Source organism: Psammomys obesus, unplaced genomic scaffold (assembly GCF_907164565.1).
Source record: "Psammomys obesus unplaced genomic scaffold, mPsaObe1.curated_primary_1811, whole genome shotgun sequence".
NCBI lineage: Eukaryota > Metazoa > Chordata > Mammalia > Rodentia > Muridae > Psammomys > Psammomys obesus.
The window spans coordinates 949,248-965,631 of record NW_026585687.1 but is presented as its reverse complement, the minus strand read 5'-3'; positions in this window follow the sequence as shown (position 1 = coordinate 965,631).

The following is a 16,384-nucleotide window of genomic DNA, read 5'->3' as shown; positions in this document are numbered from 1 at the left end:
ATAATAATAATAATAATAATAATAATAATAATAATAATAATAATAATTCCAGAGCAGCTAGCCAGAAGAAGCTTATGATAACACCAACACCACAACAAAATAACAAAAATTAATAAACACTCCTCAGCAATAGCCCTCATTATCAAAGGCCTCAGTTCCCCAATAAAAGGACATAAATTAACACTCGATCAGAAAACAGATCCATCTTCTTGCTGCATTCAAGGAACATACCACAACATCACAGACAGACACCATCTTAAGAAAAAGGATGGAAAACTGTATCCTAAGCAAATTGAACTAACTAATATGCAGACATAATTATTCTTAATATCTTAAAAAATAGACTTCAAATCAAAACTAGTCAGAAATGATAATGAAAGACATTACATATTCACTAAAGGAAATATCCACCAAAAGATTATTGTAATTCTTAATATTTATGCACTAAACACATTTTAAACAAATTTTTAGCCAGATTTTTCAAAAGAAAGAGAAATCTAAATTAATAAAGATCTATATTAATAAAATTAGAGATAAAAGAGAAAACTGACACTCAGGAAAATCAGAGAACCATAAGGACATAGTTTATAAATCTTCATTCCACCAAACTAAAAATCTTTACAGAAATGGATGAATCTAAATATATACAACCTACCAAAATTAAATCAAAATGAAGCAAAGAGGTGTACCAATCAGCTTCCACAGGAGTTGTGGGCCAGAATATAGTGACTAGGAGAGGGAGGACTAATAGTGGTAGGCTGGGCAGACACTGAGAAAGTATCACCAGTCTGTGTGTGGAGAGTTTACCTGGGTTCCTTGTGCAGGTGTGGTCTCATGTAAAGTAGGGGGCTTCCACCAGAGTTGTGTGTGTGGTCAAAACCTGAAAATGAAAATGGAAGCAATAAAGAAAACACAAACTGAGGGACTCCTAGAAATAGAAAATCTAGGTAAATGAACAAGAACTACAGACTCAAGCACTACCAACAGAATACAAGAGTTGGAAGAGAGAAGCTCAGGTATTAAAGATATGATAAAAGAAATAGCTAGATTGGTCAAGGAAAATGTTAAATCTAAAAAAAAAAAAAAAAGTCTTGGCACAAAACATGCAGAAATTCTGGGACACTATGAAAAGACCTAACCTAAAAATAATAGGAATAGAAAAAAAATGAAGAGTTCCAGCTTCAAAGACCAGAAAATATTTTCAATGAAATCATAGAAGAGAACTTCCCCAACCTAAAGAAAGACATGCCTATAATGATACAAGAAGCTTACAGAATACCAATAGATTAGACCAAAAAAGAAAATCTTCTAGCCACATAATAATCAAAATATTAAATGTACACACACACACACATACAAAAGAGAGAATATTAAAAGCAACAAGGGAAAAGGCCAAGTAACATATAAAGGCAGACCTATTAGAATTACACGTGACTTCTCAACAGAGATTCTAAAAGCCAGAAGTGCCTGGACAGATACCTTGTAGACTCTATGCCAGCCCAGATTACTATACCCAGAAAAACTTTCAGTCACCATAGATGGAGAAAACAAAATATTCCATGACAAAGTCAAATTTATACAATATCTGTCCCCAAATCTAGCTTTACACAAGTTACTAGAAGGAAAACTCCAACCCAAGCAGTTTAACTACACCCATGAAATAATCTCCTACCAGAAAAACTAAAAGAAGGGGAGCACACCTGTGTGTGCAAGCATGTGCAAGAGAGAGAGCGCGAGCACACACACACCACCATCAATAATAACATAATGAAAGGAATTAACAATCATTGGGCATTGGAATCTCTCAATATTCATGGTTTCAATTCCTCCATGAAAAGACACAGAAGAACAGAACAGATGCAAAAAACCAGGATCTATCCTTCTGCTGCATACATGAAAAACACCTCAGCAGCAAAGATAGACATTACCTCACCGTAAAGGGCTGGGAAAAAGTTTCTGAAGCAAATGAACCTAAGAGACAAGCTGGTATAGCCATTCTAATATCTAACAAAATAGACTTCAAATAAAAGTTAATCAAAAGAGACATGGAGGGACACTTCTCATCAAAGGAAAGATCCACCAAGATGATCTTTGAGCTCTTAACATCTAGTCCTCCAATGCAAGGGCACACACATTTATAAAGGAAACATTACTAAAGCCTAAATCACATATCAATTGATAGTCTCACACTGATAGTGGGAGACTTCAATACATCACTCTCACCAATGGACAGGTCATCCAGACAGAAACTAAACAGAAAAAAATACTGGAGCTAACAAATGTTATGAACCAAATGGAGCTAATTGTTATCTACAGAACATTTTACCCAAGCACAAAAGAATATACCTTCTTCTCAGCACCTCACAGAACCTTCTCCAAAATAGACCATATACTCTGTCCCAAAGCAAATCTCAACAGACACAAGAAAATTGAAATAACCCCATGTATCCTATCAGATCACCACTGATTTCAACAACAGAAAGCCTACAAACTCATGGAAACTAAACAGCTCTCGACTCAATGACCAATGGGTCAGTCAGAAATAAAGAAATTAAACACTTTCTAAAATTTAATGAAAATGAAGGCACAACATACCCAAACTTATGGGACACCATGAAAGCAGTGCTAAGAGGAAAGTGCCTCTAGCACTAAGTGCCTTCATAAAGAAATTGGAGACATCTCATAGAAGCAACTTAGCAGCTCACCTGAAAGCTCTAGAACAAAAAGAAATGAACACATCCAAGAGTAGTAGATGGCAGGAAATAATCAAACCTAAGGCTGAAATCAATAAATTAGAAACAAAGAGAAAAATACGGAGAAGCAATGAAACCAAGAACTGATTCTTTGCAAAAATCAACAAGATAGACAAACTAGGGCTGGAGAGTTGGCTCAGAGGTTAAGAGCACTGGCTGCTCTTCCAGAGGTCTGGAGTTCAATTCCCAGCAACCACATGGTGGCTCACAACCATCTATAGTGCCCTCTTCTGGCAGGTGTTCCTGCAGACAGAACATTGTATAGACAATAAATAAATCTTTAAAAAAAAAAAAAAGATAGACAAACTCCTAGCCACATTAACTAAAAGGCACAGAGACAATATCCAAATCAAGAAAATCAGAAATTAAAAAGGGGGACATAAAGACAGACACTGAGGAAATCCGAATTATTAGGTTTTACTTCAAAAGCCTATACTCCACAAAATTGGAAAATCTAATAGAAATGAATAATTTTCTCGATAGATACCATTTACCACAGTTAAATCAAGATCATATAAGCCATTTAAATAGACCTATAACCTCAAGTGAAATAGAAGCAGTTAATAAAAGTCTCCCAAAAAAAAAAAACAACCAAGGCCAGATAGTCTTAGTACAGAATTCTACCAGACTTTCAAAGAAGAACTACTGTCAATACTCCTCAAATTATTCCACAAAATAGAAACACAAGGAACACTGCCCAATTAATTTTATGAGGCCACAGCCACCCTGGTACCCAACACCAAACAAAGATTCAACAAAGAGAATTTCAGACCAGTTTCTCTTACGAACATTGATGCAAAAATACTCAATAAAATACTTGCAAACCGAATCCCAGAACACATCAAAAACATCATCCACCATGATCAAATAGGCTTCATGCCAGGGATGTAGGGAAGGGTTCAACATTTGAAAATTCATCAATAGAATCCACTTTATAAATAAACTGGTGAAGGAAATCAACAAAACGGTTCAAGATCTGAAGATAGAATTGGAAAAATTAAAGAAAACACAAACGGAGGAAATCACGGAGAGGGAGAACCTAGGAAAGAAAACAGGAACTACAGAGGTAAGCATAACCAACAGACTACAAGAGATGGAAGAAAGAATCTCAGGTGTGGAAGATAGAATGGAAGAAATTGATGTATCCGTCAAAGAAAATAATAAATCTAAAAAATTCCTGACACAAACCATCCAAGAAATCCAAGACAACATAAAAAATGATCATCTCATTAGATGCTGAAAATGTCTTTGACAAAATCCAAAACCCCTTTATGATAAAAGTCTTGGAGAGATTAGAGATACAAGGGACATACCTAAACATAGTAAAAGCAATTTACAGCAAGCATATAGCCAACATTAAGTTAAATGAAGAGCAATTTAAAGCAATTCCACTAAAATCAAGAACAAGACAAGGATGTCCACTCTATGTCTGTTCAATATAGTAACTGAAGTTCTAGCTGAAACAATAAGACAACTGAAGGAGATCAAGGGTATAAGTGGATACAAATTTGAAAGGAAGAAGAGAAAGTATCTCTATTCGCATATGATATGACAGTATAAATAAGCAGCCACAAAAATTCTACCAGTGAACTCTTTCAGCTGATAAACACCTTCACTGAAGTGGCTGGATATAAGATTAACTTAAAAAAAAATCAGTAACCTCTTATATATAAATAACAAAAAGGTTGAGAAAGAAAGCAGGGAAACAATAGCCTTCACAGTAGCCACAAATAACATAAAATATCTTGGGGGTAACTCTGAAAGAAAGACCTATATGGCAAAAACTTCCAAGTTTTTGAAAAAAGGATTTGAAGAAGATATCAGAAGATGGAAAGGTCTCCCATGTTTAAGGATCAGAAAGGTTAACATAGTAAAAATGGCCATCCTACCAAAAGCAATCTACAGATTCAACACAAACCCTTTCAAAATTCCAACACAATTCTTTACAGACCTTGAAAGAACAATACTCAACTTCATATGAAAAATACAAAAATCCTAGGATAACTAACACAATCTTGTAAAAAAAAAAAAAAAAAAAAAAGAAAGAAAGAAAATAAAAGAAAAAAACTTCCAGAGGTATCACCATCCCTGATTTCTAGCTGTACTATAGTAATAGTAATAAAAACCTCATGGCATTGGCATAAAAACAAACATTTTGATCAATATAATAGAATCAGGAGTACACACCTATGGACACATGATTTTTTTATTTAAAAAATGCCAGAAATACACAATGGAAAAAATAAAACATCTTCAACAAATGATACTGGTCTAACTGGATGGATGCCATGTAGAAGAAAGTAAATTGTTTCATATCTATCACCCAGCACAAAAATCAAGTCCAGATGGATCAAAGACTTCAACATAAAACCACATACACTAAATCTAATAGAACAGAAAGTGAATAGCCTTGAATGCATTGGCACAGGAGACCACTTCCTGAACAGAACACTGATAACACATGCTCTAAGAACAACAAATCAATAAATGAGACCTCGTGAAACTGAAAAGGTTCTGTAGGGCAAAGAACACCATCACTAGGACAAAACAGCAGTCTACAGAATGTAAAAAGATTTTTACCAACTTCACATCTGACAGAGGGCTGATATCCAAAATACATAAATAACTCAGGAAATTAGACATCAACAAAACAAATAGTCCAATTAAAAATGGGGTACAGATCTGAGCAGAGACTTCTTGATAGAAGAAACTCAAATGGCTGAGAAACCTTTAAAGAAATGTTCAGCATTTTTAGCCATCAAGAAAATGCAAAGCAGAACTACTTTGAGATTCCATCTTAACACCTGTCAGAATAACTAAGATCAAAAACATGAGGGATAGCTCATACTTTCGAGGATGTGGAGCAAGGGCAACATTCCTCCATTGCTGGGAATGCAAACTTATTATACAGCCACAGTGGAAATCAATACGGATGTTTTTCAGAAAATTGGGAATTGATCTACCCTCAAAATCAAGACCCAGCTATGCTACTCTTAGGAATATACCCAAATAATGTTCCATCTTACCTGAAAGACAACTTACTCAGCTATGTTCCTTGCAGCTTTACTCATAATAACCAGAAACTGGGAACATCCTAGATAAAGAAAATGTGGTACATTATGTGATACATAATGGAGTTCAACTGTTTAAAAAAAAATGACATCATTAAATTTGTAGGTAAATGAATGGAACTAGAATATCTTCCTGACTGAGGTAACCAAGACCCAGAAAGACAAACATGGCAGGTACTCACTTATAAGTGGAGATTAGCCGTAAAACAAAAGATCATCATGCTACAACGCACAGACCCAGAGAGCCTAAGTAACAAGGAATGCACAAGGCTGGGTGAGGAGGGACACCTGGATCTCCCTGGGAAGAGGAAATAGAGCAAATTCTGTGGGAGGACTGGGGTAGGTGGGGATGGGAACAAGAAGGATCAGGTGGGGGTGTGGGACAGAGAACGAAAGTACCGAGAGAGAAAGCTGGAACTGGGGTGGGGAGCAGTAGGGAAGCCTAGTGCAGTGAAAACTCCTTGGCATCTACCGTGGTGACCCTAGTGAACACTCCTATTAATGGAGGATACTGAGTCTGGACTGGCCATCTTCTATAACCAAGCGAGGCTCTTAGCAGTGGGACAGGGACATCAACCCAATCACTAAACCTTTGACCTACAACCTGTCCTGCCTGTCCAGCAAGACGTGCTGAAATAATGGTGGTTGCAGAAGTTGGAGTGACTAACCTATGACTGGTCCAACTTCAGGCCCAGGCCACAAGAGGGAGCCTATGCCTGACACTGTCTGTATGGCCAGGAACCAGAGGCAGGACAGACTGAGACCCAGGTTAGAGCCAAAAAACAAAACAAGACAAAAAGGCAAACAAATGATTCCTAATGACATTCTGCTTTATTTATTGATCAGTGCTTAGCCCAGTTGTCATCAGAGGGGTGATAGAGACAGATGAGGAGACCAGACACTAGGGGAAGCCAGAAGAACTCTGAGGAGGAGAAGGAAGAGAAGGAAGGACTGTAGAAGCCAAAGGTCAAGGACACCATGAGAACACCACCCACAGAATCAACTGAGCAGGGCTCCTTGGAGCTCACAGAGACTGAAATGATAATCATTGAAACTGCATGGTCTGAGCTAGGTCCTCTGCATATGGTATGGTTGTGTAGCTTAGTGTTCTCGTAGGACTCCTAACAGTGGAAGTAGGGGTGTCTTTGGCTCTTTTTTTTAGCACTGTTTTTTATATTTAATTTTTATTTTTTTAATTTTAATTTTATTTTTATTAATTACAGTTTATTCACTTTGTACCCAGCTGTAGTCCCCTCCCCTAATCCCACCCACCCTCCCTCTTCTTCTATGCCCCTAACCTCTCCCCCATAAGCAGCTCAGTGTCCAAGAGGGTTCCCAGTAATAGGCACAGGGACTGTCTATGACATGAACTCATGGGATGGCTCTTTGTCTCTGGCTCTTTTGCTTGCCTTTGAGATCCTTTTCCTCATACTGGGTTGTCTTGTCCAGCCTTAATATGAGTGTTTGTAATGTATGAGAGGAGAATTTTAAAAAATTACACAAATAATTTAAATATATCCATAATATCTGATGAGATTTAAAAAAAAATAGTAATTAAAAATCTCCCAACTAAAAAAGGCCAGGGTGAGATGCATTTAGCACAAAAATCCATCAGACTTTCAAAAACATCCTAATGCCGATACTCCTCAATATTCTGCAAAACACAAAATGAAAATCATTTGTAAAGTCTTTCTATGAAGGCATAATTATCCCGATACCAAAACCTAGAGCAATATATTTTATAAACATAGATGCAATACAATCCAAATTTAAGAACACATCAAAAAGATTATCCATGTGGTCAGGCTCATTCCAGAGATGCAGGGATGGTTCAATATATGAAAATCAATAAACATAACCCACCATGTAAACAGAGTCAAAGGCAGAAATCGCATGATCTTCTCATCAGATACAAAAAGGCCTTTTGACAAAATCAAACATCCTTCATGATGAAAGTTCTGGAGAGGCTAGAGATATGAGGGATATACTTCAACATAATAAAAGCAGTTTACAAGTCCACAGCCAGCATTATTCTAAATAAAAAAAAAAATCAAAGAATTTCTACTAAAACCAGGTACAAGAAAAGGATATCTAATCTCTTCATACTCATCCAGTATAGTACTTGAAGTGTTTTTTAGAGATATAAGATGAGAGTGAGAGAGCAAAAGAATCCAAACAGGAAGGGGGAAAGTCAAAATATTCTACTTTGCAGACAGTATGCTATTATATATAAAAGACCCTAAACACTCCACCAATAAACTGCTACATTCTGATAAACACGTTCAGCAAAGTAACAGGATACAAAATCAACACACAAAAAACAATAATTTTCATATATACAAATGACAAACATAGTGAGAAATAAATAAGAAAAAATATTATTCAAAATCAACTCTAAGCAAGTGAAAACTGTATATAGTAATAGATTTATGACACTAAGAAAAAATACCAGAAATCCCTGCACAGTGGTGCACACCTGTCATCCCAGCACTCAGGGAGGGAGACGTAGGCAGATCTCTGTGAGTTCAAGGCCAGCCTTGTCTACAAAGTGAGTCCAGGAGACAGCTAACACTACATAGAGAAACTCTGCCTTCAAAACAAACAACGAAAAGATACCAGAAGATGGAAAGACTCACTATGTTCCTGGATTGGTAGGACCAGTATTGTAACAATGGCCATCTTACTATAATCTATAAATAAAGTAATTACCATCAAAATTCCAACACTATTCTTCACAGAACTTTTTAAAAGTCTCAAATTTCCAAAGGAAACAATAGCCATATGGTAATTCATAAGTTTTAGAACAAGAGAGGTCGTGCCTCAGAGGATGGTGTTCCTGACAAGGACATCTGAGGTAGTCTGGTGGGCTCCTTGTGCATGTGAGACATGTACACACACATAACATTAAAAAAAAAAAAAGAGTATGGCTGGGTGTGGTGGCACACGCCTGCCTCTAATCCCAGCACTCATGAGGCAGAGGCAGGTGAATCTCTGTGAATTCAAGGCCAGCCTGAATTGAGTTCCAGGACAGCCAGGGCTACACAGAAAAACCCTGTCTTGAGAAAAAGAGAGAGACAGAGAGAGAGAGAATGTGTACTGCTGGTGGGATTGTTCAAGGGGTAAAAGCATTGGAAGTCTGAGGTAAGATGACCATGAATTTGACACCAATCTGACCTGCATATTGAGATATGACTCCTATGTGAAAACAACTAATTATTAGAAGAGCAACAACAGTGCATTGTGCAGTTCACTAGCTTTTCTGTCTACTTTCTCAGTTATTCCAGGACTGGAAGGCACACTTGCTTTTTATTATTTTATTTTATTTTTTTTATTTATTATTTTATTTTATTTATTTTACATAGAGACTAGCCTCAAGTCAGAAATCCTTTTGCTTGGTTGTGCCCGAATCATGAGACCCCAAAAGACCATCACCGGGAGTCAAGTCTGTTGCAAAACACATGAGGATCTTTTTATTACAAGCTACAGCTTGGGCTTATATACCTTCACCGCCAAAAGGGTGAGAGCCTCCTGCTCAGGTTAGTTGGGCGATTTAAAGATTCCGGTCCCTCCCAGCATGCCCAAAGCAGGGGGATTCCTGCCTGGCAAGCATTTATTGGTCGAAACACAAAAGGGGATGTTACATTTTGAATTGATAGGAAGGCCCTCAAACCATTAATGGTCTGATGTCCCTTCCTAGGGGGGGATGGGCCAGTTTCCTAGCAACTGTATCTCTAGTGAGCAGGAAAGAATGCAGTATAGCTAGTTCTTCCCTTCAGGGCATTAAGGCTAGTTCTTCCCTGAAGGTGGCTGGACATGTCTCCACCTAGCTAGCCTTTGTTCAGACTTCTGCTTTAAGCTTTAAAATAATAGCCACTAATTTTTTTTCTCAGCTTCAACTTCCCAAATTCTGGGAGTATAAAAATGTTTGCTTTGGGGTTTTTTTTTTGTTTTGTTTTGTTTTTTGTTTGTTTTGTTTTGTTTTGCTTTGCTTGACAAAACACTCTGCCACTGAGCTACAGCCAGAGCCCTTCAATTTTTATTTATTTTTATTTTATTTTTTATTTAATGTCCAAGTGCTCTATATGTATGTACACCTGCATGCCAGAAGAGGGCATCAGATCACATTATAAATGCTTGTGAACCACCATGTCGGTGTTGGGAATTGAACTCAGGATCTCTGGAAGAGCCACCAGTGTTCTTAACCCACTCAGCCATCTCGCCAGCCCTGCCCTTCAATTTTTAAATCATCTTTGAGAAAATATTTCAGCTAGTGTTATGCCCAAGTCTTGGGAGCCCCAAAGACCACCAAGGAACTATTACGATGCCTACACAGTAGGGTAGTTTTTATTACAAACTCAATTGCAGGCCCATACTCTCACTGATGCAGTGGGGGAAGAGGGTTTTTATTTAGAGTTACAGCAAGGTTTGGGAAATTCCAGCTAAGCAGTTTTATGATTATTTGGTATTTAGCAAATATCGTGTGTCTGGAGTAAATTGTTTGCTGGGAAGGCCAAGTCAGACCATAATTATTTTACTCATCCTATTGTAAGGAACACCTGGGTAAATTTCAGGTATTCACTGATTAGCCTTTGCTAAGGGTGATGGTTAAATATTACTGGGTTTTCTCCAGGCTCTTCCTTGGATAGGGTACTTCATTGTCTTCTTTTTGGAATTGGTGACCTATGGCCTAGTTCCTTGGGACTGGTGGCGTTGGGAGTGTGGGAAGGTCAGGCCTGGTTCTTTTACTAGGAGTATACAGTTCAATGGTAGAGCATTGTTTTATATATGTAAGACTGTGGATACAATGCTTAGTATATAACAAAAACTTGCAATCCTTTTTTAGTTCATTGGTGTGATTTTGGGTGTGCTTCTACTGTGTTGGTGTGAAAAATAAATTACTATTGTACAAATTTTGGAGTCTAGAGACGCATTTAAAAGTCTCAATGTAGCACCATCTTTTTACTAGTTGTGCAACAGCCAGTAGATTATATATGAATGCTGTTTCTCACTGCTTTGGCCTTCATTGTCCTCACAGTGCTCATAACATTGTTCAAGGGGTTTGGCTGAGAACTTAATAAAATGCTGCTTCTGTTACACTGTATGGATACAGTAAATGAAAGGTAGTATTGTTTCAACTAAAGGTTGGCCGTAATCTGAATCATTTTAAAAACTTTTTAAAAACTTTGTTTTCTTTCTAAATTATTTATTTATTTATTTATCTATTTATTTATTTATTTACTTATTTGTTTATTTATTTATTTAATGTACATAAGTGACCAGTCTTCCCACACTCCAGAAAAGGGAATCAGATACCATTCCAGATGGCTGTGAGGCAGCATGTGGTTGCTGGGGAAATGAACTCAGAACCACCGGAGGAGCAGCCAGTATTCTTAACTGATGAGCCATTTCTCCAGCCACCTTAATCTGAATCTTATTGGTGGCAGAAGCCTTTTTTTAAAATGGAGTGGGTGGTGGTGACCACCTGAAATCCCAGCATTCAAGAAGCGGAAACAAGGAAGTCAGCAGCTGCATATTTGATCCTAGTCTTGTCTACAATAACAAATTCCAGCCTGGACAGGACTGCATAGAGACCCAAACTGGGAAAAACAACCCCCCCCCAAAGTAATTTAAATAAATAAACACAAAACTTAAAACCCTAAGATTCCTACCTGAAACATCAGAATGAGAATTTTAGTGTGGAGGTGGTGTCTGTCATTCTAAACAAAGTCTTTTCTGTCCCTTTTCTGTCCCCTGGGGCGTTGAGAGTTAAGCAGCTGAGAGTGGCCTGTTAAGCAGCTGAGAGTGGCCTTGGGATTTTTCCCTGGAGTTCTAGGGGGAGGGGAAGATATTTGGATGCTGGCATTTTCCAGTCAGAGGGCTGGGAAGGAGGGCACTTCCTTCTCTGAAGAGATTTGGAAGGCAAAAGGAGTGGCTTCTTGTTGAATGTGGTTCCCCAGGGAAAACAGCTGTGCATACGGAATGCCTGAAGGACAGTGTGGGTGGACATGGTAGAGGCCTAACTTCTGATCTCTGTGGAAAGGAGAGTTGGGGCAGATAGGCTCAAGGTCATTTTTTATTTATTATTATTATTATTAATTTTTTTTTTTTTTTGCTGACTAAGGAGACTGACTAAGGAAAAGCAAAGTCCTGGCTTGGTATCTTGTCTCCAGAGAGACACTTGGTATGTTTCATGTCAGAGATGATAGTCCACAATTAACCTGATCCAGTTTTAAACATTTATTCTTCACAGTAAAAATAATTTAAAAGGAGAATTTTGTTACAATGAGTTACTAATCAGAGGTAGTACTATATGTGTTCTGTAAATCCCCACCTGTCTTCTCTCTCTGACCCTGTTCTCAATTAGTTACAGAAAGGTTACATTCCAGTTGTTTGGCATGAGTTGGAAAAGTGTGTGAGCTTTTCTGAACTTTTCTGTTTGGGATAATGAAAGGCACAACCTATTGCTTTAAAGGCAGGTTGCCTTTAAACTCCCAGACAGCACCGTGTAAAGAAAACCTGTCATTGCTGCAAGAACAGCTGGGGGATGGGCATGACTATAAAGCTCCTCTAAATTCCTTTAATATTAGTGCAATTAGCCAGAACTCATTTTATGTCTAGTATGCCAAGCATTTGCAATAATATTTCCTATTCTAGAATTTACTTTCTTGAGGATAACAACTCCAGTTAATTAAGATACAAGGGGAGGAACACTATGCACCACAATGAACTTTGCAGAGATAATAGGCCTCAAGGATCTAACAGTTTTCAATAACAATGCCAGTACAAACAGGACATTTGACAGGCACGTGACCATAGTCCCAGCGAAAATGGGCCATTGTACTGTTAAAAGCAAAAGGAATTGTAATCTTGCCACAGATAAGGCAAACACACAACGTACTCTTTTTCAAGCTTTGGGGGCTTGAAAGGCTCTCTACAGGATTACTGTGCTCTGTGTGTTTCACTTTTTAATCTTTTCTTTGTTCTGTTTTATTAGAGTGTTATTAATTGTACAAAATGGGCTCCATTTGTGACCTTTCCTTGTTTTTTATCACTGTGACATTTTCATACATACCTGTAAGTTACTGTGATCATAGTCATGCCTTCTGTGCACAAACAAACCACACATGGGAGTGACCTGTGAACTGTGCTCTTAGCTGCGCTGAAACCTGGCCAAAGGAAGGAGTCAAAAGGGCAGTGGAGAGGAGTGTGGTAGAGACAGAGGCTGAGGGAAGTCCGTGGGGTGTTCTGTATGTGGGATTGCGAGGTGCTATGTACTGTGCCCACTGGTGCCATTACAGAGGTCCATGATTCTTGAGCCAAAAGATTCTTAAAAGACATGACAGGCAGTACCTGAACAAAGTAAATATTCTGAAGCTGTCTTTTCCACATAACCTTTGGAGTGTCTTAAAAATAGCACTTACTTATTATGTCTTAAAACAGTGGGATTGTTTCTAGAGCGAGAGAAAAAAAAGATGAAGTTTTGAACACACAGAAACTGTAAATGTTTTTCTTTCACTTAAATATTTTTTTAAAAAGCAAAACCAAATCAAACACATAGCATCCATAAAGAGCTTTTTAAAAAGCTTGAATCAGATAATATTACTCTTTCTTGTAAAAACTTAATGATTTTCATTGCTCTCTTAGGCTACATCCTAACATGAACTACATACTAACTTGTTGATTCATTAAATATATATATATATATATATATATATATATTGATTAGTGCCTGTTAGTATATTAGGCTACGGAGAGTCTGCTGTTAGGGGGGTGGAGCCAAGCTTCGGATCCCACGGTGTTTACTCTCCGGCTGGGAGCCAGCCAGCAGGGAGACTGACAAATTATAAGCATACCAATAAAATCAATAAACAAGCAAACGGACCAGATACATTCTAATGTGTGGGCGCTGGGTAAAAAGAGAAAATAGAATATTTCTTAGAGAAAGCCATGGAGTTTTTCAGTACCTCAGGCTCCATTTTCTCACCCCAGGGAATGTAAATAAGGCTGTTCAGTCTCTAGGTGTTACTCCCTCGTTTCCCTGATGCTCCTTTTCAGGTCTCAGGCACAAGTGGCAGCTTCTCCTGGTACTTCCTTTGGTACACTCCTCTCCTGTGTGATTTTCTTTACGTTGCTATTGTTTCAATGCCAGTCTTACAGAACAGAGTCTTGTGATGACAGCTAAATAGTGATCAGCAGATCACTGAAATGAACACATGTATTTTTTCCTAAAGGCCACTTAATCAAGAAGTTTTTTTTAAAAAAATCGTTTCCTTATTACATGGGAAAACCATAAATAGGCTGACCAGAAACTAAATATTCAGTGTCTGGTTTGGACGGTTCTAGAGTGTACTTAGTGGCATAGTAGACTGCATTTCGAGTTTGGCAATGGAGTGAATAATTTCCTAAATACCCAAAGCAGCTTCATGCTTTTGAAAGAGATGGGAAGACAGGTAGAAGGAATCAAAAGCAACGTGTGTTTGAAACATGGAAGGAATAAGGGATAGGAATGTTTGCTCTCGTCTCACATTCAGACTGATTTTTTTCTTTCTGAATGAAAAACGCCCTCTCCTTTCTAAAACCTATTAAACACGTGGACACTGTAAAATGGCTAAGACAATACAGAAAAAGGGAAAGGTTAAATGGCTAATAGTGATTACATTTTACTTGCATATATGTCCATTAAGATTTCTTTCTAGAGACTGGGTATTTAACTTAGTGGTAGAGCATCAGGCCTATTTTTAGTACTGGGGGAAAATGCACAAAAAACACAGACACACACAAGTAATATAAAGAGTAAAAAATCCTTCACTATGACTAGCATTTTTTAAAGACAGAGTCTCACTCTAGCCCAGGCTACCCTAGAACACATTACGTACTAGCCCAGACCAGCCTTGAACTTGTGGCAATCCTGCTTTATCCTTTTTACTTACTGCAATAACAGGCAAGCACTGTCAAACCCAGCTGCACTCAGGCTTTTAGCACACATTACCAAGTTGTCTTTAAAAGTTACACGAATCTTGAGCAGGGAGTAGTGATACAAGTTTGAATTATCACTATTTGGGAAGTAGAAGCTTGACTAGATTCAAGGCCAGCCTGGGTCTCATAGAGAGAATCTCCATTTAAAAAAAAAAAAAAGTACTCTCACACTTTTAGCTCAGGCTGACCTGAAATTCACAATGTAGACCAGGATGGCCTCCAACTCTGAGCAATCCTCTTGCCTTAGTCTCCGCATATTTGGGGGTTTTATTGTGTTCTTAAATGATGCGATAAACAAATAACTTATTAAGTTCTTTACAGAAAATTAAGCAAATAAGAGCACTGGAGAAAGTTAAATAGGCAGGTCATAGGAACCTTCCGGGCAGTGAAGTGAGGCCTAGACGATTAAGGCAAAAATATCAAAGAAAAAGATTCCAGTCTAGTTATGTTTACTTTTTGTTGCTGTTAGGGTTTTGGTTTGTTTGTTTCTTTTGTTTATTGAGACAGAGTTTCTCTGTCGGCCTTGGTTGTCCTGGAACTCACTCTGTAAACAAGGCTAGCCTCGAACTCACAGAGATTAGCCTGCTTCTTCCTCTGCCTCCTAAATGTTGGGATTAGCGAGAGCCACCAAGGGCCAGATTCTAGCCTAATTTAAGCAACTGAGGTAGAAATTAAGTTCGTTGGAAAAACAGTAAAAAAAAAAAAAAGCTAGCCCTTTTATCAGAAAACGGAAAAGTGGAGGTGGGAACCTATAGACTTCCTTAAAAAACAGAGTTAAGGCTCTTTTCCCCTTTAACTGAACAAGAACTGAAAGCTGTAGAACACATTCCCTTCATTCCTTCCTTTAGGCATTAGCATCTGTGAGGGGCTTCTTTAACTGACCTCTTAGAATTACGCGGCTATCAGATTTTCCCATCCGTTTACAATCACCGCCCCTTTTAAGGTTCTCTAGTTAGAGACTCCTGGAGTCCTTCCCCGGCACTTCCTAAGATTACAAATTCACTTTTCGTCCCCTCCCCCTCCCCAGTTTTAATCTCCAGTATTTAGCAGCAAATAATTTAAAATTCTGTTCTCCCTAGATTACCAAATCCCGTAAGAACGGAGAATTTCTAGACTATGTCAACGTATTTTTGGCTCAACTTCTCCAACAGCTACAGCTGTGCTTGATTTACAGTTGGCACGCAATAAATACACGTTGAATAAAGTCTTGCTGCAGTCTACCCTAGTTTGGACTGTGTGGATCAATGCCAGTTACACTGACACCACATTCTTGTGCTCTGAAAAAAGCTGCACGCCGCCCGACGGAGACGTCCTTCAGCTTTCAAAATGGGAAAAGAGACGGTTCCCACAATCCTCAGAACTCGAATTTCTCGCCACAATTCAAAATGGCGGAGGGTGGGGCCTGTCACGTGGTGGGCGTCACAGCCGCATTTTTTTTCCCTCCCCGCCTCCCGCCTAGGCCGCTAGTCTACCGGTCCCCTCTTCTGCCCACTAAGCCTTTTCGAGGAATCGACCGGGATTGGCTGGCTAGAAGTCTGGGACTGTGCCTGTGAAGCCGGGAGGCGGCACCATCACTTCCTGTTG